General features: G+C 36.9%; 1 protein-coding gene and 2 pseudogenes across 2 annotated transcripts in view; all 3 read left to right on the top strand.

The window, feature by feature from the left end:
• The first annotated feature begins 7,260 nt into the window (after nt 1-7,260).
• Nucleotides 7,261-7,870, top strand: LOC123828721 (annotated as a pseudogene).
• A 15,995-nt stretch (nt 7,871-23,865) lies between these two features.
• ATAD1 (ATPase family AAA domain containing 1) overlaps nt 23,866-25,818 on the top strand; it is a 40,001-nt gene continuing 38,048 nt past the window's right edge. Inside the window, exon 1 of one of the 2 annotated variants that reach the window (XM_045853835.1) lies at nt 23,866-23,985. The gene's annotated coding sequence lies outside the window, so the exon portion shown is untranslated. Of the gene's footprint in view, nt 23,986-24,499; nt 24,651-25,818 lie in introns of those variants that run through there. The other variant, XM_045853836.1, reaches the window with a different exon arrangement.
• LOC123829160 lies at nt 24,814-24,944 on the top strand (annotated as a pseudogene).

The following is a 25,818-nucleotide window of genomic DNA, read 5'->3' as shown; positions in this document are numbered from 1 at the left end:
ATACAATAGATGAAGAGTTCCCTTTTGTGGGTTTTTGCTACTTAATTATACTTCAATGTTTTTCATTTCTTACAAGATTTACAAGTTTTACATTTCAGGAAATCCTAGAGAAAAAGGATGTCTTTAAACAAAGATCATGGTACTTAAAAATAAATTTGGGAATATATCAAATCTTTAACATAAATTTCATGAAGCCAGGGAACCGGGAGGAAGCTAATGGATATGTACAGTGTACTTTCTAAGAGGAGAAACCCACCTCATCTACCCAACTCTGAGCCATAAGCAGTCTTATCTAAAATTTCTTTTCTGGACACAGTACCTTTGTCCTGGCTGCTTCCCAGAGTGCACCCCAGGCTATTCATTAGCTATTACAGCTCATAAGACTATCCTTTTCCTGTATCACCTGTTGAAGCAAGCAGGAGGAAAGCCTTAAGTAAGATGTGACCTATTGTTAATGTGTTCTTATGGACTTGCTGTCAGATACTGTATTCTATTATTAGACCTTTATAATGATTTTTAAAATAACTTGTAACTGTAATATAGGATTGTCTATGTTTCAAATCTTGTTTATTTTATAATGTTGAGGCATTTGACCTATTCACCAGTTAACTTTTCTTTATTTAAATTTAGCATATTAAACCTTCTCAGTCTTTAGAGTAGAATTCTCCTGCCTGAGAATGTCTATTACACTGTCTTTGAAATGTACTGCCCTTTTCAACTACATCCAGAAATTTGCAAACTGGAAAACTTTTGTCCTAAGAGTAAGCTACCTTAGTATTTTACTTACCTTGGTAGCTTATTTGGCTTCAGTTTGCTATCAAAATCTAGGTCCAGCAATTCTGACTTCTAGTTCTCTCAAACTGTACAAACTTTTTCTAATAACTTTCTCCACTGGGCATCTGTTTATTTTACAATTAACAGAGGGTATAGGAGGCCTTAAGGGCATTCTTGCCTCAGGTCACAGAATACAACCCAAGTACAGTGCTTTGTACCATCTTGGTTGATGTAGACTAAGGATGCCCATTAAAGAAAGTCATGAATAAATATATTTCCAGAGGTTGTTGCAAAGTAAATTACAGAAAGAAATTAAGCATCTCATAGAACTCCTATGGGTTACTACTCATTGGTCACCAGTTATTTAAATAAAGTGACCATGGTCTTTTCCCAAAGTTAGAAAACTGCAATGACATAGACAAAGACTCAGAGGGATTTCTCCCAAGTCCTTGAGAGTCCATCAGTGATGTGGTTCAGTGAGTCACCCAGCTCAGGAGACTCAACAGTAACAGCTCTTCTACTTGAGTATAAACCTCAGAGTAGTGGTCTTCAAACTAGAGAACTGAGTCACTCAGTGTTAAGGAAACCAATTCCAGACTTTTAACATTTATACCTACTCCCTCCTAAATCTGATTTACCTGAGAAGCAGTGTAGTTGAGTGGCCCCCATAATTCCTAGTCCACATCTCCCCCTTCTCCCACTTTAAAAGTGAAAGGTGTGCCTGTCTCTATCTGAATGCTAAAATGAAGAAGCACTGCCCCGAAGTGTAAAAACCTGCAAGGAGCTAAAGACACGATCTGAATTAATGATGTTAGTGTTGAAAAGCTGAGTGATGCTACTGAGTAACAAACTCTTTTGAAAGTTATGATGTTTGATATTACTAGTTTTCTTGTAAATTGAAGGAAAACCTATTCAAATAGTCCATGATATATCCTTAAAAATAACTTTAACATACCAGCTTTTTAGTAAACTGAAAGAAGATCTATTTAAATAGTCCATTGATAAATCATTAAAAATAAGACCACCAAGTGATATATAGCATATAATTTGGAAAGCTTTCAAATAAATAACTGACATCACTAAAACAATTCCTTCCAATTGTTACCTACTTATGTAAATGATATCTCTCAGTGTTTACAGTATAAAGTAAAAAGTAGAGACTAATGTTGAATCTATCTCCAAGAAATAAGTGAAATTCATTTATGATATACAAACCAATTTCTTCAAAGTCCCATTGATTTCTTTTTATATTAAATATTTGTCAATATTTACAAGTATTTAATTGATCAATTATAAACTAGGAATAATTAATGACAACTCAATTGAGAAAAATTGAGTTAGGAGTAGCATGGTCTAAGGAATTTTACATAATTTAAATTTCTAAATAAAATTTGTTGCAGAGATATATGATAGAGTGATTGACAAAAGATATTCTCTCATAATGTATATTAATTACATTTAGATAATCTGTGGCAGAAGTAGAAAGAAAATTCAGGTCCAAAAAAAAAAAAAGGAGTGATGTAGAATTAATTTCCCATGATAAGATAAGAGCTTGTTCACGTCGTCAATGTTTTGATGGATAATGGGGAGTTTCAAATCCCTATGGTATTTATATTCTATTGGATACATTTAAGAATTCTACTTTTAAATGTTAATGTTTACATTACAAGGACATTATTTCATTGATAACTACTTAAATTTATGCTGAAAACATTGAATTCTAGTTCTAAAATATGTAAGAAGAAAATGTTTTTTGTGTGTGTGTTTTTTTTGTTTTTTTTTTTTTGTTTTTTTTTTGTTTTTTTTTTAGAGAGGGAAGGGAGGGAGATAGAGAGAGAGAGAGAGAAACATCAATGTGCGGTTGCTGGGGGTTATGACCTGCAACCCAGGAATGTACCTTGGCTGGGAATCGAACCTGGGACACTTTGGTTCCCAGCCCGCGCTCAATCCACTGAGCTGCGCCAGCCAGGAGAAAATGTTTTTCTAAATTGTTTGCTAATGAAATGTTTAAATACCCCTACTCTAACTGAACTTTCATACATGTGCATACAAAAACATACATAGAAATGTTCATGGCGACATTATTTGCCACAGCAAAAAGTTAGAAAGAACTTATTGTCCATCCATACGGATAAAGAAAATGTAATATTTTCATAAGATGGAATATTATATACCAGTTTGAAAGGAATAAATTAGATCAGTTTATCAACACAGAAACATCTCAAGATTTACCAGACCCTAGTTAAATCTGATCCTTAGAATTACAGTGGGTTCATCTTTTTCTCATATCCTAACCTCTCACAACAAGGAAACCAGTCCAGGAAGCAGGAAGTCCATCGGCTGTGTGACATCACCCAAACTTTGGCCCTGAAGCACAGAACTTTGAATGGGTGTGTAATTCGACCATATCACATACAGTCATGATCACGAACACTCCACGGCTGCCTGGGGCATTTTAATGACTACCTCAGCTGGGAGTGGAAGGAGATTTAAAAGGTCAAAGGTCCAATGAGAAGGAAAAAGATTTCCTTATTTATTTGAAATTCCTACCTGTCTAGAAAGAGGAAGTAAAGTATTTATTTACTTTTATAAGAAGAATGGATAGAGGAAATAGTAATCTAGCAAACATCCAATGCTGAGATAAGCAGAAAGTGAACTCTTAGCAAGAAATTAAGTCTATAATAAAATCAGTGTTCAGGAGTTTATTCCTACAGGAGAGCAAAGTCCATAATGTTCAGTAATGACAAGAAGTTTGTTGCCCATATGTATGAATTTCATTTTTCTCTTTCTGTTTAGAGAAATCTACTTAAATATTTGAATATTTTGAAAATTAAATTCTGTTTTCTCACTGACCCCAATTTAAAATTAGTGATAACATAAAATGAGTAGATAGTAAGAGCAAGTGATAACTGCTGATGCTTAGTATCACTAACATTTGTTGATAACACTTAGAAGTGTAGGGTCATTAAAGGGCATATCTAAGATCTTATGAGGACTCCTGACATGTTTATATTTTCTCTCCTTGGTCTCTGCAAATATGTTTCTATAATGACAGCCTGGGTGAGCATTGAGACTCATATAATAATGAATAATTATTGATTACATATATACTGCATTTTAAATGATCTACAGAAATACATCTCATGTAGTCCTTACAATTTGACCCTAGCCTGCTTCTCTACCATAGGAACTGAAAACACCCCTCTCCTATAACAGTTGAAGCATTGTCATTTCTGCAATCTTCTACCTTCAGGAATTTTCTCCCTAAGGTTCCTGGTATTCTGCAAGTACTCTCCCAGCAGATCCATCCCATCTGTCTAGCAGACATGCCCACACACATCCAAAGCTCCCTAGTGAAATACCCTTCATACAAGTTCCTCTACCAGCCTAAGGCCATATTGCCCTGAATGCACTGACCTCATCTCATGCAAGTACCTCTACCAAAAAGAGAAAGGAAATGCTATCAATTTGATTTTATTAACTCTCTCATAATGTATATGTCAAAGGAAGATGCAAGGTGATAACCCTGGACATCAAATGAAACTGGATTGCTATCTGTTATAAATATTTCCAACTTTTTGCTACATTAAATACTTTCCTATTGCTCCATTCTTCTCTTTGGAGCACAGACTAAAGCATTTCTTGAGGTAGTTTTTACAAAACATTTCATCTGAGTTACTTTTGCTTCTCTACACACTATTCCCCCACTAGCTTACCCTGAAAGAAAGGTACTGAACTATGTGTATTCAGATCATAAGTTCGAGAGAGCTTATTTAGCATGAAGGCTAAAAACACCATTTCTGGAGCGAGATTGTCTACTTTCAAACTTTGCCCTGCCACTTACCAGTTGTGAAATCTTTAGCAAGTTATTTCATCTTTCTGTATACCAGTGTCCCCATCTGTAGAATGGGGATAATATTCATACCTACCTCATGGAGTTATTATGAGGATTTAATGAGGATTGTACCACTTAGAACAAGCCTGACACATAGTAAACACTGCATAAGTGCTAGCTGTTGGCTGTTTTGAGTGCAGTTACTAAATCTTATTCCATTGTACTTTGCTCATTGCCATCTCTGACACCTTGCATATTTTTGACATATGGTAAGCTTTTAGTAAGTGCTGTGAATGCTGAAGAACTGTCAACAAGTACAAGATAGGAGATGATAAGATGATAAGTATTCTCCTAGTCCTGCTAGATGTCCCCAATAAACAGTACTTTTCAAATAATATTATGTCTTTTATGGATATAATCTCATTCATATGAATGCTTAAGAGTATAAATAAGCCGCATTACCCTTGAGTCCCTCTAGAGTCAGGGCTTGGTAGTGAATCAGTCCAATCACATTGACCTGCCACATGCTTCTCTTAAGTCACATGTTCAACATTGTGACATGAGCAAGAATGCACACAACCTTCTCTTTCCACCTATTCAAAGTTCTCTGTGGGGGCCAGGTTCAGGAGATGTCACCTTCCCCATGGACTAGATAGCTTCCTGGATAATGCCACTGACAAACTAGAAGGATGCTAGTCCCAGCTGAACTCTGCAGATAGGAAACCGTCGGCTTCCCAAGAACCAGCCTCATTCATTGTTGTCAGAAGGTACAGTAACACTTGGAACCAAAACTTCATCTAGACTGTCTAGTTTAAGCCCAGAACAACTCCTAACTATATCTTATTCTTTGCTGCAGTGAAGCCACTCTCACTTCACACTGAAGTCTTGGAGGTAAAACAACAAAAAATCTTTGTCCTTCTCATAACACCCAGCAATTTTTCCACATGTCAGATAGACATTCAGTCAAGTATTTATAAACTCAATGACTAAAAAGCTACACGCTTTTTAAAATATATTCTTAAATACACAAAGATAACCTACCAGTTGGATATAATGTGATCCTTAGATAATACCACGCATACATTACATTACATTAACATGTCATGTTATATAATCCTTTTCTTTCTATACTTTGTTCTGGGATATTATCTGGAAAGACTTTAAACACAATTTCCATCTTTTGTTTCCCAAAGAAAACATTAACAGATGAAATGTCAGGCTTAGTTAGTACTTTGTGCCCCGAAGGGGAGAGGAAAAGGTCTCTGAGGCCCTTTTAATTACAAAGTAAACACAGTAATGCACCTTTTCCTCAGTAGCAGCATAAATAACCAAAAGTCCCCAGAATGTGAACTCTTAATTTTAGTTGAGATGAACTTTTGTTTTTCAAACAAGTTTTGATAGAATTGTCATTTTGTAATATTTCTCTTTTAATTTTCTCTAAGGTGGAAGTAGACAAATCACAACTGAGTTTTAATTTTACAAATTAACCTTATTAATTCTGAAACAATGTGACGCTGTAATAAAACTCTAGTGTGTGGGGGGGAATTATTCATTCTGGAATTAGTAATAACCTTATTATTCTTAAGTGAGCCAAGCAGCATTAAGCCTTGTCTTCTGGTCTACAGTAGCAAAGGTAGGGCATGGCTCCCAGGAGGACATTACAGAAAGGTGGAATAGAAAAAGGAATGGAGCAAGCGCACTAGGAAAAGATGGGAGACAGAGGTGGATAAAGGGCAGGAATTCCCCTCAAGGATCAGCAGCTTCTTTAAATCCTGCTCTGCTGATTAACCCATTCATAGATGTAAAAAAAAAAAAAAAAAGAAAATGTGAAGAATGGAAAAAGTAAAATGAAAGGATGAGATGAAAAAGAATATTGGGTGAAAAAGAGAACTAGAAGTCCATTTAGTAGAGAGCAATAATGCATACTGTGAAATTGCCTTAGATACCAAAGCTCACTGATCTATTCTAGAGTCTTTGGCCCACTTGAGACAATAGCCAAGTTCTAGCTTAATTCCACTCCAATGATGAGAACCTGTTTTTCATTTTTAAAAGATTTTATTTATTTATTTTTAGAGAGAGGAGAAGGGAGGGATAAAGAGAGGGAGAGAAACATTAATGTGTGGTGTCCTCTCGCACATCCCCGACTAGACTGCAACCCAGGCACAGGCCCTGACTGGGAATCAACCAGCGGCCCTTTGGTTCACAGGTCAGCACTTGATCCCCTGAGCCACATCACCAGGGCTGTTTTTCATTTTTGATGGTCAAGAATTACTAGCATGGTTTTTTATTGCTTTCTCATATGAATTTACTTAAATACTATGAACTCTACATGAATAAATATGATAACCTAGGTGACATGAACTAATTACTTGAGAATAAAATACCAACGCTCATTAAAAAGTAAGTGAATGGCCTGAAGAATCTTATAACTATAAGGAGATTGAATTAATAGTTCATTAACTTCTAGTTACAGAATTTTTAAATTCTTTAAAGGCCTATATAGTTACACTGCAGTAAACATTTAAAGATGAAATGGAAGTTGCCTTGGCGCTGGAGAACTCTGCAAAACAGCCTGAGGATTGGGTAAGTGATAAACCAGTTCATGAAGGAGCCCAGCGAGGGAATCGTCTTGGTAGATGCCATCTATCACCATGACTAAAGGAGACCCCAACAAGCCAGAGGGGCAAGGTGTCCTTATATGCCTTCTTTGTGCAAACCTACTGGGAAGAGCACAAGAAGAAACACCCAGGCTCGTCCATCAACTTTTCCGAATTCTCCAAGAAATATTCAGAGAGGTGGAAGACCATGTCTGCAAAAGAAAAGTCAAAGTTTGAAGATATGACAAAGAGTGACAAAGCTCGCTATAACAGGGAGATGAAAAATTGTGTTCCTCCCAAAGGTGATAAGAAAGGAAAGAAAAAAGATCCCAATTCTCCTAAAAGACCTCCATCAGCCTTTTTCTGTTTTGCTCTGAACATCGCCTAAAGATCAAAAGTGAACACCCTGGTTTATCCATTGGGGATACTGCAAAAGAATTGGGTGAAATGTGGTCTGAACAGTCAGCCAAAGATAAGCAACCATATGAACAAAAAGCAGCTAAGCTAAAGGAGAAGTATGAAAAGGATATTGCTGCATTCCGTGCCAAAGGCAAAAGTGAAGTGGGAAAGAAGGGACCTGGCAGGCCAACAGGCTCAACAGAGAAGAATGAACCAGGAGGAGGGAAAGGAAGAGGAGGAGGAAGAGGATGAAGATGAAGAATAAAAGGCTATCCTGTAATGATGCTTGAGTATTTTGCGCTCAGGCAATTGTTTTGCTAAGAATGTGAATTCAAGTGCAGCTCAGTATTAGCTTCCATATAAAAACCGTACAGATTTTTGTATAGCTGGTAAGATTCTTTGTAGAGAAAACACTTTTTTCAAAATGCAGGTTGTAGCTTTTTGAGGGGCTGCTACATAGAGTTAGATTTTAAGGCTTTGGATGTTAAATGTTTCTAAATATTTACTGGTTTCTTTAATTTCTTGACTTGTGTATGGTAGCACAGCAAACTCACAGGAATTAGTATCAATAGTAAATTTTGGGTTTTTAAGAATGTTGCATTTTGTTTTATCAAAAAGTGTTGTAATAAAATTATGTATATTAAAAAATAAAAATAAAGATGAAATGATACCAATTCTACACAAACTCTTCCAGAAAAGAAAAGAAACAGTAACATTTACCAACTTACTTTTCTAAAACCCTGATACCAAAGCCATTAAAAGACAGTATAAGAAAACTATATGTTAATATTTCTCATAGACATTGATATAAAAATCAATATCCTGGCTGAGTAGTTCAGTTGGTTGCAGCACCATCCCAATATGCCAAGGTTTGGGTTCAATCATGGGTTAGGGCACAGACAACAATGAATCAGTGAATGTAGAAATAAGTGGAAAACAGATCTTTCTCCTTTCTTCTCTCTCTAAAATCAATCAACAAAAGAAAAAAAATGTTTTAAATCAAAAAATGTCTTAGCAAATTGAATCCAAATGTATTTGAAAAACACTATCCACTATAACCAAGTGGGGCTTATCATGAAGAAAGCAAGGCTACTTCAATATTTGAAAAATTAGTCAATGTAATCCACCATATTAATAGACTAAAGAAGAAAAACAACATAATCATATCAATTAATACAGAAGTAGTATTTGAAAAATTCTACATCCATTAAAAATTTTAAAACTCTCAAATAACTAAGATAAAATTTTAAAGAAAGAAAAAAAAAACCCTCTGACCAGTGTATCTCGGTTGAGCATTGGCCCACAAAGCAAAAGGGTCTCCAGTTCAATTCCCTGTCAGGGCACATGCCTGGGTTGCAGGCCAATCCCTGGTCAGGGTGTGTGCAAGAGGCAACTGTTCCATTTCTCTCACACATCCATTTGTTTTTCCCTCTATTTCTCCTTCCCTTCCCCTCTCTCCAAGAATAAATAAATAGAATCTTAAAAAAAATTATCAGATAACTAAGAGAGACGGGAACTTCCTCAACCTCAGAAAGGTCATGAACAAAAAGCCAAAATCTGGTATCATACTGAGTAGTCAATGACTGAAAGCTTTCCCCTTCAGATAAGGAACAAGGCAAGGATAACCTCTTTCATTGTTACTTGACATTGTACTAGAATTTCTAGCCAGTACAATAAACAAAGAATGAAATAAAAGTTACATAGATTAGAAAGGAAGAAATAAAAATACCCATATTTGCAGATGACATGATTAAAACCAAAAGAAGTGACTGGAAAAACCTCATCCTTGAACTGAGTTAAGTCATAGGACATAAGGTAGAAACACAAAAAAGAGTTTTATATCTGTATACCAGCAATGAACAACCGAAACTGATATTTTTAAAATATTACCATTTACAATAGCTCCCAAAATACTGAAATTCTTAGGAATAAATTTAACAAAACATACATAAGATGTATATGCTGAAAATCACAAAACACCAATGGAAAAAATCAAAGAAGACCCAAATAAATAGAAAAACATTTTGTGTTCAGGAATGGAAAGACTTAACTCTCCAAACTGATATATAGATTTAACTTAGTTCCATTAAATATCCCAGCAGAATTTTTGTAGATATAAGCAAACTAATTCTAAAATTAATATAGAAATTCAGCCCTGGCTGGTGTAGCTCAGTGGATTGAGTGTGGGCTGCAAACCAAAGTATCACAGGTTCGATTCCCAGCCAGGGCACATGCCTGGGTTGCAGGCCACAGCCCCCAGCAACTGCTCATTGATGTTTCTCTCTCTCTCTTTCTCCCTCCTTTCCGTCTCTAAAAATAAATAAATAAATCTTTAAAAAAAAGAAAAAAAAAGAAATTCAAAGGAACTAGAAAAGGCAAAATATTTAAAAAATAAGATTAAAATTGGAGGGTTTACACTACTAGGTTTTTATTTTTTTAATACATTTTATTGATTATGCTTTTACAGTTGTCCCAATTTTTCCTCCTTTGCCCGCCTCCACCTAGCACCCCACATTCCCTCTGGTAATCCCCATCCCCCTTAGTTCATATCCATGGGTCATGCATATATGTTCTTTGGCTACTCCATTTCTTATACTGTTAACATCCCCATGCCTATTCTGTACCTACTAATTTGTGCTTCTTAATCCCTGCACCTTTTCCCTCATTCTCTCCCTTCCCCCTCCCAACTGGTAAAGATCAAAATGATCTCCATATCAGTGATTCTGTTTCTGTTCTGTTTGTTTGTTTTTTAGATTCAGTTGTTGATAGTTGTGGATTTATTGCCATTTTATTGTTCATAGTTTTAATCTTCTTTTTCTTAAATAGTTTCATTTCATATTATAATGGTCTGGTATGATGACTCCTTTAGCTTTACTTTGTCTGGGAAGTAGTTTATCAGCCCTTTGATTCTAAATGATAGCTTTGCTGGATAAAGTAATCTTGGTTGTAGGTCCTTGCTTTTCATTGCTTTAAGTATTTCTTACCAGTCCCTTCTTGCCTACAAAGTTTCATCTTAGAAATCAGCCGACTGTCTTATGGAAACTCTTTTGTAAGTAACTGTCTGCTTTTCTCTTTCTGCTTTTAAGGTTTTCTATCTTTAACGTTTGACATTTTAATTATGATGTGTCTTGGTGTGGCCCTCTTTGCATCCATCTTGTTTGGGACTTTCTGTGCTTCCTGAACTTAAATTAGGGAAGTTTACTTTCCTTTGCCAAATTAGGGAAGTTTACTTTCATTATTGTTTTCAAGTAAGTTTTCAATTTCTTGCTCTTTCTCTTCTCCTTCTGGCACCCCTATGATTTGAATGTTGGTACATTTTAAGTTGTTCCAGAAGCTCCTTACCCTATCCTCATTTTTTTTTTGGGATTGTCTTTTCTTCTCATTGTTCTAATTGTTTGTGTTTTGCTTTCTTATGTTCCAAATTATTAATTTGATTCTCAGCTTCATCTGCTCTATTGTTGTTTCCCTATAAATTATTCTTTACTTCAATTAGGGTATCCTTCATGTGATTGGATCATTTTTATGCTGTTGGAATACCCAATGAGTTCCTTGATCATCCTAATAACCAGTGTTTTGAACTCTGCCTCTGATAGATTGCTTTTCTCCATTTCATTTAGTTATTTTTCTGGAGTTTTGTCCTGTTCTTTCATTTGGGCCATATTTCTTTGTCTCCTCATTTTGGCAACCTCCCTATGTTTGTTTCTATGTATTAGGTAGAGCTACTTTGACTACCTGTCTTAGTAGTGTGCCCTAATGTAGAAAAGCACACCCATAAATTGGATGGGGTGGAGCCTTAGGTAATTGCCAGGGTGGGGCAACTCTGTGTGAACCAGGTTGATGGAATATTAAATATGGTGTCGCCTCTTTGTAGCTCTGTGTGGCAGAGGGCTCAGAAAAGGAACAATGGCCACTCTGCCTGGCTTCTGGGGTTTTGTCCCAGAGGAAGCTGTCTCCTGGTTGTCACCCTGATACCAGACACTTCAGTCTCTCCCCATATTCCACTGGTGCCCATCAAGCTACTGCCCCAGTGCTGGATCCCAGAGGGAATGAATCTGAAAAATTCCTGAGTCTGTTGTGGACCCTTTAAGAGAAGGTGGCTAAGAATCCCGCAGTTTCTTCCATTGCCCCAACTGTCCCTGGTTTTTATAGCTAGAAGATATGGGGGCTTTTCTTCCTGGCACTGAAACCCTAGGCTAGGTCGTCTGGTATGGGGCTGGGACCCCTTGTTCCCAAGATAAACCTCCCAAATTTTATATACCACACATTGGTGTAGGACCAGCCTGTTCTGCCTCTCTGCCTCTCCTACCCATCTGAATGAATATGACTTCTTTAATTCCTTGGTTGTCGGACTCCACATAGCTCAGTTTTCTGATGTTTCTGGGTGATATTTGTTTTGTAGTTTAGTTGTAATTTTTGCTGTGGTTGTGTGAGGAGTTGAGCCATGTTTAACTATGCCTCCATCTTGACGAGAAGCAGATTTTTAAGTTGTACTACAAAACCTAGATTAACCAAAACAGTGTGTTATTGGTGAAGGGATAGTCACATAGATCAGTGGAACTGAACAGACAGCTCAGAAACAGATCCATACAAATACGGCCAATTGATTTTTAAGAAAGGCCCGAAGACTGGACACTTCTCCCAATAAGACTTAACAAATGGTCAACAGATATATGAAAAGATGGTTAACTTTACTAGCTATCAAGAAAATACAAATTAAAACTACAATGAGGTACCATATCACACCTGTCAAAATGGCTATTATCAACAAGACAAGTAATAACAAGTATTGAAGAGGTTATGTGAAAAAAGGAACCCTCTTTATGCTGATGGGAATGAAAACTGGTTCAGCCAGTATAGAAAATAGTATAGAAGTTCCTCAAAAGATTAAGAAGAGAATTACTATATGACCCAGCAAACCCTCTTCGGATATCTACCTGAAAATTTTGAAAACATTTATTTATAGAGATATATAAAAGCTCATATATATCCTTGTGTTCATTGCAGCATTAGTCATAGTGGCCAAGACATGGAAAAAACCAGTGTCCTTGGATAGATAATTGGATAAGGAAGATGTGGTATATATATACAATAGCATCCTATTCAGCCGTAAGAAAAGATGAAATGCTGCCATTTGTGGCAACATGGATGGATCTTTTTTTTTGACACTATTACAGATGTCCCCCTTTCTCTCCCTTTGCCCACCTCTACTCATCCCTCACCCCCCATCCTTCTTCCCTTTGGCCATCACCACACTGTTGTCTGTGTCTATGAGTTAAGCATATATGATCTTTGACTAAACCCTTCATCTTCTTGTATCCAGTCCAACATGGATGGATCTTGAGAATATCATGCTAAGCAAAATAAGTCAGATGGAAAAAGTCAAGAACCATATGATTCCATTCATACATAGGATATAAAATGGAAAGCAACAAATTAACAAATAAGATAAACAAATGAAAACTCACAGATACAACTGTATGGTGGTTACCAGAGAGAATGGGAGGTTAGGGGGAAGTGGTAATGGGTAAAGGGGATCAAATATAAATGGTGATGGAAGGAGATTTGACTTTGGGTGGTAGACTCAAAATGCAATATACATATGATGTGTTATATACAATTGTACACTTGAAACCTATGTAGTTTAATTAACAAATGTCACCCCAATTAATTTGATCAAAAATTTTTTTAAAAAAGAAAGACCCAAAGAATAGTCTTTTCAACAAATGATGTTAGACACATTGAGCATTTATATACTTAAAAACAAAACTCAACCTAAATCTCACACCTGCCTCAATTAATTCAAAATATGTCATAGATCTAAATCTAAGATAGGAATCTATAAAACTTTCAGAAGGAAACTTTAGAGAAAATCTTCATGACCTGGGGTTAGGCAGAAAGTTCTTGCACATGACACCACCAAAGACATGATCCATAAAAGAAAAAAATTGAGAAATTGGACTTGATCATAATTTAAAACTACACAAAAGAAACCAGCAAGAGAATAAAAAGATAAGTTATAGACTCTAAGAATATATTTGCAAATTGCATACTGACAAATGCCTCATATCTAAAATATATAAAGAATTCTCAAAAGTCAGCAGTAAGAAAACAACACAGTTTTGGTTTGGGTTTGCTACAGTTGCACTCACGGCTATGATTTATTACAGCAAAGGATGCAGAGCAAAATCAACAAAGGGAAAAGGTGCACAGGAAGAAGTCCAGAGGAAACAAATCACAAATGTCCACGAGTTCTCTCCCGAAGGAGTCACATAGGACAAACTTAATTCCTCCAGCAACAAGTTGCAACAACACATATGCAGTGCCATGTGTCAGAAAAAGCTTATTATAAATTCAGCATCTAAGTTTGTTTGTTTGTTTTATTTTTTATTGAATTTCTTGGGGTGACATTGGTTCATAAAATGATCTAGGTTTCAAGTGTACAATTCTATAATACAGCATCTGTATATTGTATTGTGTGTTCACCTCCCCAAGTCATCTCCTTCCCTCACCATTTCTCTCACCTTTCCACTCTTCTATCTCCTCCCAGTCCCCTTTCCCTCTCTTTCCCTTTGATAATGATCATACTGTAAACAACCCAGTTTTAAAATGAGCTAAAGACTTAACAGACATTTCACCAAAGTAGATAAATGGATGACAAATAAGCTCATGAAAAGATGTTAATATCATTAGTTATTAGGGAAATGCCAATTAAAACCACAATAAAATACCTATTAGAATACCTAAAATAAAAAATCTTGTTAATAATCAAGTTCTGGTGAGCATGCAGAACAAATAGAATGCTCATGTATTCTCATGGAAATGCAAAATGTCACAGCCATTGTGGTAAACTGTTCAGCAGTTTCTCATAAAGTAAAAAATGCTCTTATAGTATGACCTAGCAATCTCACCCCCTGGGTATTTATTCTAAGGAAATAAAAACTTCTATTCACACAAAAACCTACACATAAATACTTATAGCAGCTCTATGCATAATTATCAAAAACTGGAAACAACCTAAATGTCTGTGAATAGACTAGTTGTGGTATATTTGTACAATGGAATACTATTCAGCAACAAAATTAATTAACTATTGACATATATAACATCTTGGATGAATCTCAAAGGCACGCTAAGTAAAAGGAGCCAGTCTGAGAAGTTTACATACTGTATGATTTAATTTGTATAAGATTCTAATAAAGACAAAACTATGGTGATGGAGAGTAGGTTTATGGTTGCAGGGGTTGAGGAGGTAACTACAAAGAAGTAACACAAGGGAATTATTTGGGGTAATGGAACTGTTATATATTTTGATTGTGGTGGTGGTTATGTGAATGTTTTGCATTAAAATTCACACATGCACATATGATTTTACCATATGTTAATTTAAAAGTAAAACTAAAATATGATGTATATGTTTTAATATTTGAAAACAATTTTTATCAGATAAGTATATATCAGAAGGTCAAATTTCAGAGGCATTCGCCAATTCCTTCTCAACTGCATAGTCGAAATATAAAATGAAACATTATTAGACTAGTCTTGATTAGAATGGAGCTACATATTGCTTCTAGTCAACATTTTGTATTCTCATAAATCAAACCCATAGCAACTCAGAGGATACTCTTCAATGGTGATTTCATAAGGTTTAAAGGTTGTGTATCCAAAAGTGCTAATTAATCATGCTTTTCTCACTTTTAAGGATCCCTAATGGTCCATGTAACAGAATTTTTAAAATTTTTGACAAATTTGGGAACAGGGCATAATGAGTCACAGGCTCTGGAATAAGACAGCCTGATTTGAATCCTAGCTCTGCCACTTACTATTTATTAGACTTTGAACAAGTTACTTAGTCTCTCTGTGCCTCAGTTTTCTTATCTGAGGATAATAATGGTACTTACTACACAAGGTTATTATCAGAGAGAACTGAATGAGTTAATATATGTAAAGTACTTAGAACAGTGAGTGGCACATACTAAACACTATGCAAATGTTAACTAAAACTGCACTGAGTCCTTGTCCATTATCAGTTATGTCACCTTACAGGTATGCCATGTGACACTATAACTGATTAAATAATCAAATTATATTTGCATGACTCAAATGGAATTTCACTAGTTTACTAATTAATATGATAAAGATATAATGGCAAGTTTCTGCATTTGTGTCTCTCCCTGAAAACTGTGAAAATTATAGCATGCAGGACTTCAGCTGTAGCTCCAGTAAAGATAAACAGGCTTTAATTAATTTAACAATTTTAATAAGTATCAAAGAGTGGGTGCCAGGAAAAGAAAGCCAGCTAGACCCTCACTTGTGTTGCTAACCTATGGTATCCACGCTGATCACACCAGTCTTACAGCATGTATTTCATTCTAGGTTACATAGTTAATTGAGTTATACAGACTTAATCTGTGCAGCCCCATTGGCAAGAATGAAAACAGTAGGTAACAGTTCTAGGGGAAAGATTTAGGCTCAGTAAAAGGAAGAGTTAACACTGAAGAGCTCCCCAAACATGAGATGGGCTACCTGAGCAGTTGGTAAATTCAATGTCAGCATTGACATTGTTCAAGTGAACAGGAATGTTCTAATGCACTTATTGACCTGTTAGGTAGTGGGACAATTATGATGACAGCAACCACGATCATTTACTAAATGCTTATTATATTTGTCCCAGGTTCTATACATACATTATCTTCAAACCCCTTATCAATACTACAATGTAGCCACTACCACCCTCTTTATAGGTGAGGAAACTAAGCCTCAGAAAGGTTAAATATATTGCCACAAAATCCACAGCTACTAAGTGGCAAAGCTGGGATTTGATCTACATCTTTTAACTCCATAATGTGCATATATTCTTTCTACAATTGCACACTGCCTCTGGTTGAAGATTCCATGACATTTAATATTCCTTTCAATCCCTAAAAGGTGTGGCTCTATGAAATTATCTCTTCATAAACATATCTAGATCTTCCCTACCCATTTCTATAACACTGGAGCAGCCATCTATATTGAGGGGAAAATGCATGTGCCTCTCCTTTATTAATGTTGGTCTGTGAGAGATGAGTTCCAAACTAACATACCAACTGGGATGTCAATAGACAATGAAATTAACAATAAATTGAACTATGCAGAACAGATAAGGAGTTTCTTACTCCTGAATTTATTTCCTGGAGAGTGAGATTTTTAAAAAAGAGGTAAAATGTTTTTTTCTCTTTTAATAAAAGTAGCAAATGAACATACAAGTAGTAGAGATAAAGCCATATCCTTACCTCCCCACTTTTCTTTGGCTAATTCACAATTAAAACATGATTCATGAGAATCCATGTGAGTGTCTTCAGAATTTGTTACAGTAATCTCTCACTAACTGGGAATGGTTAGTGTTACATTCCAGAAAAGTGCAATTTTAGATAAAACCTTCATTGGCAAGTTCAAGGTTTTACAGAAAATAGGTAATTTACAAGAGTGTACGACAATAAAAAGTGCAAATTAAGCAGAAAAGAACCATTTCCCTGTTATTCATGCAATCATGTCCTGAAAGTCATGATCTGCAGTGGAAGACAGGGTTTATTTTATATTAACCACACTTCTTTTTGTAAAGTTCTTGATGCATCCCTTTCTGTACTGATATTTAATGCTTTCATGCATTTGCTTTCTCATTTGTATCATTTTTGGAAGCCTTGGCAACATTCTTAGTAGCCATCTGGTCTTTCCAGAAAAGAAGGGCATGGTTTTTCTAGGCCTGATCTCCTACTGTTACACTGCTCAGGCAGAGAGTAGCAGACCTCCTCTCTCTACCATCTGACCATAAGATTTGGGTAGGAGTGGAGATGAGGTAGAGATAACTGTAGTTAAATTCTTTGAGATGACAACTTTTAAATTTTAGGCATATAAATATTAAACCACATTGTAACAAAACTATAACTGGCAAAACGCTAGTTGACAAAGAATTACTACATATATCAGGGGTGTCAAACTCATTTTCATGGGGGCCACCTCAGCCTCGAGGTTGCCTCAAAGGGCCGAATGTAATTTTAGGGCTGTATAAAAGTAACTACCCTTAACAGTTAAGCGTGAGCTCGGCACTGCCACCAGGTAGAAACAGGGTGCTGGGCAGGATACAACTAGGTGGAGGGCCAGATTCAGCCCACAGGCCTTGTGTTTGCCGCCTGTGACATATATCTTCCTAGAAATGTTCATAACTTTTTAATACTGTATACTCCCAAACCTAGAGTTTAAATTTAACATTCATTTGTTGGATTCCAGAAGGGGAAAACAAATCAAAGTTCTCCCATGCTCAGGTCAGAAGGAACAAATCAAACAATCATGAATTATGAAGTTGGTAGAACTATGCCAATTTCAGAGGAGGAAACCCAGAAAGGCTACCTAACATGTGACGGGTCACAGAGTGGGCCCTCTCATTTAGTGCTGTAGAAATCTAGAATTTCTCAAATGCTATCCTCAATAATCTGAATCTTGCATACTTCAAACTAGTTTGAGAGATTCTGTGTTTTTCTTCACTTACCTGACATTCTGTACTTGGCAACACTTTTCTATGTTGGGTACAGAATCAGAATTTGAGGATAATCATTAAAATAGAGTATCAGAGACCCCACCCTCCTATGGAATGAGGAGGAGATCCTGGCCCCCTGCAAATATTTTTCGTTGTCTTCTGTTGTTGGCCTATGAGTGTGAGCTCATGTGCTGGAAATCTTTATGATTCACTCAACTGAAGATATATGCTTGTTCACTCTCTTCCCTTAGCCCCCTCAAAAAAAGAACAAACAACTCCAAAACAATCACTGTATTTCATGACTTTAAACACCGTTTACTTAAACAGTCTCCCTTTTACTTCCAAAATTTCCAAGGAAACGGTAGGGGAAGGCTCCTTTAACCTGTGAAAACATGATAATGAACTATACAAAGCCACTAGCATAAGTAGGATTGAATGATAGATAGATTGAAATGTGGAAGGTGAAACGCTGTCCAGCCAGAGGTTCAAGAATATCCTGAGAGAATTCTAACATCGCTTTTAGCTCCTTAAGAATCATTAGCATCTCTTCAGCTTTTTGCAAAATACCATAGGGAAAGAAAACACCCTTGGACAGTCAACCTCTTAGTCTCCTTTCCTTTACCATCCCCTTTTCTGATCCCTCCTTTACTTAAGAACTCAGAGGACATAAAGAAATGGGTGTGGGGCATGCCTCTGTCACTGGACCTTATTTGGCATTGAAAGCTCTCAAAATGGTTCTGCTATTTAAAGTAATAAGCAGCAGACTAGAAAGTGGAAAGGTTTGTGAAACTCTATCACACATACTATTGTGAAGTTCAATGGGACTTTGCAGTACTGCCAACTCAGTATTCTTGATTTGTTTCCTGCACTTTTGTAACTCAAATTACGGGCTTTGTTTTTTCTTTGCTTTCATTCATTCTTTCTTTTCTTTTTTAACCCTTTTGTTTCTCTGGTTCCAGAAACACTAACAATGAAAAGGTAGGGAGAGTGATTTTAATGTTAGCTTGTTAATGCGCTACTGCTGGGCCTCTCTAAGGGTAAGAGAAGTTCTAGGAGATATTTCATTCTTAAACGTCTAAAAACAGCAAGTTTTGCCCTTGCCTGTGCCTTTGGAAGTTACATGCTCACTCTTTGAAGCAGATACATCATTTCTTTTGCTCAGCAGAACTCCCCCAATTTTGGGAGCATTTCCACGAGTTGCACATAGTAAATATTTTAAAAAATATGTTGTGCTCAAATGAATTAAATTTTATATGATGAACTTCACTTCTGATGTTATAACAGTCATGTGTTTCCCTCCTCCCTATTCACATTAGGTATGTAGGAATTGGTCCTGAAAGACCCCATTAGATATGTCAGATCTGGGGGTAAATCATTTAATTAAAACATTTGTTAAGTCCTTCCTAGCAGTTCACATCCGACAGAATAGAGAAAATTAAACCCCAATTATAATTCTGTGAGAGGAGTACTATGCCATTGCTAAGTACAGTGAATTATGGGGGCTAACGGAAGAGACACAGCTTTTAAAGTATTTTAGTGGGCTTTGAAAATAAGAGATCTCAAATTTATCTTGCCCATTTTAGTTTTACTTATGTTTCAAGGTTACAAGTTATTCTGGCTAATAAAGAAACAGGGGGAAAAAGGTTTTGTGCATCTTAATTTTTTAAATGTGAAGCATTAGCACACATTATTTTCCAAATACTTTCAAGGGCATTTTTCTAGAATCAGGTAAATGAGAGCAAGCAAGTGACCTACTTACAACAAAAATGCTCCAGGTTATAAGGATGGGAAGCCAAGTGCATCCTGGAAACCATAGCATCTGGTCTTGTTTTATGCTTCATCTATCAATCTGCTGTTACAGGAATTCAGAATTAATGTTTCAGCTACAGTAGTGTTTCTTCTATTTTGGCTGATGAATTTACATCTTTGTTATTCTTACTCCCTCCCATCTCCTTTCCCATTAAAAAAATTTATTTTTGAAGCAATTATTTTTTCATCTACTCCTTAAAACTTTTGCTAATAAGGCTATACTATAATAAGGTTAGACAGCTTCCCAAGCAATTCCCTGTTGTGATCAATGCTGACTTTCCACAGATGGTATCATTTGAACAGTGTACTTTCAGTACTGTATTAAAGCAAAACAACAAAATATTGCAGACTTAAATAAATATCTAAGTTCTAGAAAATGTTTATTGATAGCATAAACTGTAAAAAATATACAGTTGGCAGTAGGACTTGAAAAAAAGAATTATACAGCAATGTAAGATTTGAATTAGTGCTATGCTGATAACACAAGAAAGTTACATATATGTTCATTTTTACATACATTCATTTTGTTACGTGTGAAGTTTAAAGACAAGAGCTTGAAATGTATTTATAACAATATGTTCTTTGAACTTTGCTATTATCTTTTAGCTCTGTGCTTTTTATAGAATGGAGCTATAATTCATCTTTCTACTTTTATTACTCTGTTGAAATTTTAATTTTCCATTATTTTGGACTTAATTTCATTTTATTCCTTCAATTGGAGCTTCCAACATTTAATCTTGCTCTTTTTCAGTGCTTTCATGGCTTCAGGTACAGCTTCATATTCTTGCTTTACTTCCTTCTTCTTCCCATTCAATTTAACTTGTTGAAATACTAATTAAGATTATTCTTTTCTGATGAAATATTTTAAGAAAGAACCAAGGTTACCAAGTGCGTATTATACTTGCATAATTACTGCTATAGAATTTTACCTATTTGTTGAAGTTCTACTCTTTATAAATTACTGTCAAGTGAATCATTTCTAATGAGTAATGAATAGGGTCCAAAAATTTCAGATTTGCTTTTCCTTCCAAATAGATTTTATTTCAAATCTCATCATGAGGCTTCCTTGCTTTCATTTCCAGATGTATCCCAGCTGGCTTGATGGTTCCACTGACCAGATAGGCTTTGGGGCCTGAGTCAACAGAGATTTTCGTAAAAACACATCTGAAATGATCACTGATTAGGGTAGGATTTGTCAAAGTATGGTCCCAAACTGTCTTTACCTAAAACACCTCAGATGCTCATTCAAAATGCAAGTCCCTAGGTCAAAACCTAGAGCAGTTAAATGGGAACCTCTAAGGTGGGGACTTGGAATCTGAATTTTGCCAAGTTGTCCAAGTCTGTGTAGACCCACAGTGGTATTTGAAAACTCCTAAATTTAAAAAATCCTTTCCTCTTCAGGGTCCAGTGCATTGAATGACACTGGCTGTAGAGTAAACTAGCACAAACGAAGGAGAATTTAGTTCTATGGGCTGGGGGGAGGGCATTGGTTAAAAATATAATTATCTTTAATATCTTGATTCTAACAATCACGGAGGGAAGGCCCAAAAGCCTACAAAAAAAACCTATTGTTAAAATTTTCTGATTAATATTACACATAATGAATTATTTATTAAGCCCCTACTGTGAGCCAAATATGGTGTTTTGTGCTGCCAGGGATTATATAAAGCTATCCTGGGATGAAAAGCATATGTTCACTCTGCTCTATTCTAAAAGAATCTACTTGATTTAGTGATTGCTAGAAATGAATATGAATGGTATATGGAAAGGCAGTAATTTGATGCTTTAGGGCTCAGACATAGGAGGATTCCTAAGGGCTTGCTAAATGAAAATTAGGTCCAAAAGGTATAGATAGGAGTTTGGTTTATAGCCAAACCACTGGAAAAGGAATGAGCAGCAGCATTTATTTGGATTCTTTATGGTCAGTGTTGATTACTTTATCCAACAATTGCCTTTCCTATGCAATTATACCCCAGCACTGAGCAGATGAATTGAGACTAGCTGTGACCATACTGGGAGTTCCACCTCATTCCAAAACTCATTTAGGATGTCCTTGGTAGGTTTGCCTGAGACTTTTTCTGTTTTAGCATTGAAAGTCCTATGTTCCAGAAACCACAGTAATGTCAGACAAACTGGGAAGTTTGGTCACCGTGGTCCTTAGAGCAAAGCAGCTGAGGTTCTCAGTTGACCCAGCTTCACTCAGTGAATGATGAAAATCCACAACCACCTTGAATTTCTCAGCTCAGTTTCCTTACTAGATTACCCTGGCAGGCCACAAAACATAATGTTTTTTTCCTTCAGTGATTTCTACCTTTTAGCTCTGTCAAGGCAGATTGCCATGAGCATCCCAAGCAATGACTCAGATTGAGGATAATCCCAGGGATGCAGGAGAGAGTAGCTTCCAAGACTTCTGAGATGGCCTTACAGGTGGCTTGTGTTTTTTGTAAACATTGTGCAGGTCTCATAACCACCCTGTTTTTTCCAAAGCTGTATCTTCATCTCTAAGTAATCAGTCTGATTGTATCATATTATTTTTAAAAATATTATACTACAAATATAGACACACATATAGACAAAAAGGCCTGCTTGTAAAACATGAATCACTTACAGTAAATTCCATTCTGACTCTTGTCAATGACTCCAATCAGTTTTTAAACATTCACATATCTCTTTCATTCCATCCTTACCCTTTAAAACCTTATGATTCTGTTATTTCATGGTCTTACCTCTTTCACCTAGATTTTAATATTTAACCGGTATTAAATTACTATCTCAAAGAGAATATGTAAAGTGTAGGGTTTTTCACTTAGATCTAGGTGCCAATGAAATTTTGCCCCTTACTAGGTGTATAAATTTAAGAAGTTTACCTGTTTTAAAACGTGCCCATCTATAAAAAGGAAGAAAATAAAGGCTATTTTAGAGGATTGATTTTTTTAAGGAATGTAGATTATGGATGCGAAGCATATTGCCTAACACCTAATACTGACATTCAATAAACTGTAACTATTACCCTCACAACAGTATCACAAGCTTGCAACAATAGCAGCATTCACTGTATTCAACGATCAGGCTGCCGAATTTTAGCTATCCAAGTTGCCGCCTAAACCAGAGAGGCGCAAGCTGCCTTTTCTAGGAGGATAGAGGAGGAACTCTCATCACTTCTGTTTCACGGCCTCTATCTGAAGAAGTGATGGTTCTTATATTTGCGGACTGTGTCTAATGTCGTTTCGCCCCCTGGCAGTGTGTTCGGGAGGCGCTGGCTTTCAAGTTTGCTCTCTTGGGACTTCTGGTGTCACGTCTCTCATTCTAGAAAGGGGAAGGGGTAAAGAAAAAAGGAAGTCACCGAAATGCAAAACCTGTCACCAGATGCCTTATTCAGTTCCGACTGCCAGGCCTGCTTGGGTGGGCTGCACAAACGTTTCGCTACGAGATTTTCAGGCGCCACTCCCAGGTGTTTGTCAGAGCAGATGGGGGGGGGGGGGGTGGATAAGTAAGCTCACCCTTGATACTGAAAGGCAGGTGGTGAGGGTTGGCCATGCGCATCAGTATTTTGGCTGAGGGACAGAACAGCAGCGTGACGGTTTGCAGGAGGGGTAGGAGAATGAAGAACGGGAGTATGGCTGAACCAGAAGTAAGAGAACTTCTTTTCGGAGACACAGACCACTTCTTGGCACTCTCAAGAAGGCTCCCCTACTTGTCAGTGTTGCGCCGAGAGCCCAAGAGCAGGGCAGGGACTTGGTGTGACAAGCGCGTTCCCCAATTCCGTACCTGAGACTCAACAGCTAAACTGAGATCCTTGGCGAATGCTGCGGGCAGATATACCGGCTTCGCGGAAAGCCTCAGCCCAGCAGATAACAGATTTAGCAGTTGGTACTCGACCTCGTTCCGGCCCAATTCCGGGACCAGTTCTGGAACGCGGAAATTGACAACGGAGCGGGTTGCGCATGCTCCGTGCGAGGGGGCGGGCCGCGGCCCGGGCCGGAAGCGTTCTCTCCCAGGCGGCGTTTCCTTCCTGTGTGATACTAGTTAAGGGCTCCTGCTCCTGCTGCATTTGCACGGAGGTGAGTAGCGGGTTCCCGCGGGGCCTCGTGGGAGGGACGCGGGGTCCCGCTGAGCTCCTTTAGGCACCTGGTCTGAACTGAGGAACCGGGCAGGAAAGGTCACCTTTCCTTCCTCCCTTGTGCCACCTCAATGTTGCCCCCCACTTCCCCCAACCCTTGGTATTTAGTGGATTAACCTCCAAGGGCGTCCCGGGCCTCCCCTTGGCTTCCCGCCCGGCCTAGGCCCTTAGGTCTCTGTTAGCGATGTTTTCAAGACTTAACACTATTTCCTACAGGGAATCTCTGTAGGCAGCGGGGTTACTGTTTGGGCTTGGGGTCGTCCAGGGCGACCACAGAACCGGGGTCGTAGGCAAAGGCGGTCGGAATGAGCCGGGTCTGAGTGTTGAACTGGCACCGCTACCACCTAGTGCAAAAGCAGAGGTAGTTTTTAAGGTCCGGGCACACTTTCGCAGAGGATGATGTTAATTACAGCGTGTCCTTTATGTGAAGGTTGGCAGTCTTTCATTGACATAGTCTGTGTTCATAGGACCTTGATGTTTGCGAACTGGGGACTTTGGGATTGAGAAAAACTTTGTAAAACACTGCAGTGATACAAGAGAGAAAAACTAAAGTGTGAACACTATACTCTCAGCCCTAAATCTGTCAGTAAATTGCTGATTGACAAGGTATTTCGATTTCAAAGTTATCTACTCTGACATGGAGAACTCTTTAAAATGAAACTACCTGGTTTCATGTTTTCCTAATAAATAACTGAGTTTCAGTGTTCTGTGATATTTCTTAGTTGTGTACAGCACCATTTATGTTTATGTACGTAAATGTGTGCGTTTTATCGCTTCTCGGCCTTTTGGCTAAGATCAAGTGTAGTATCTGTTCTTACCAGTTTAAATGTGTGCCTTTTGTTGATCCTAATGTTTTACACAAGGTTGAAATACATTCCCTACTGTGCACATGCAGCTTTTATTGTATATTCTGCTATAATGGTATCGTTACTGTATCGACCTTATATTGTAGGTATATCAATGTCATATGAATGATAGATGAGTGTACAATAAAGTATATACAGTTACAACCTACAAGTAGAAGTTTCAGTTTCATTTCAGGATTTTTAGGTCATTTTAAAAGATGGACTATTTTAGAAGTGGCCATAGGTCTAGACTACTGTATCACATTTAATAATTTAATTATTGGAAATGCATAGTTAACAGAGGTTTTGTATCTTGATATTTTTACAGGATTAAAATTGCTACTATCTGGATGACTGAGATGTACTGATAACAACTCTAGTTGTTCATGTAGTTCATTCGAACATCCAGTAGATGGCAGTTTTGCCACTACTAAATCAAACTTTAAATGAAAACCTTTTTTAAAATTCAGATTATCTCTAGTTTTCACACATTGTTAGGTTAAAATCCTTGTTTTCCCTATTGGTTTGTGTTCATCAATGAATAATGGCCCCACATCATGATACCATGTATTCCAATTGCATTTTCAAATTTACACTTGGGATAAAGGCTAGGGAAGTCAACTTTTCACATCTTGTAAGAAGTAGAATATTATTAATGTATTTTTAGGAATTCCTGATATGAAAGAAAGCACACTTTGATTTGTTAGATGAGGAGAGATTTTAGTTAGATGGCTTCTCTTCCCTAGCTCCAGTTAAAAAAATACAATTAATTTAATAACCACATTGTGCATTCCTTGAGTAAAGTAATTGTATCTTAGCCATTATTGTATATCCAATATATAGTAGGCAATACATATACAGGTTTGATCAGTGTTTTATTGTAGGAGTTAAATCACTTAAGGCCAATGTTTCTTCCCCCAAAATGAAGG

This window comes from Phyllostomus hastatus, unplaced genomic scaffold, assembly GCF_019186645.2.
Source record: "Phyllostomus hastatus isolate PE091 unplaced genomic scaffold, TTU_PhHast_1.1 phas_scaffold_1066, whole genome shotgun sequence".
Lineage (NCBI taxonomy): Eukaryota > Metazoa > Chordata > Mammalia > Chiroptera > Phyllostomidae > Phyllostomus > Phyllostomus hastatus.
This window is presented reverse-complemented; position numbering and strand designations above follow the sequence as displayed.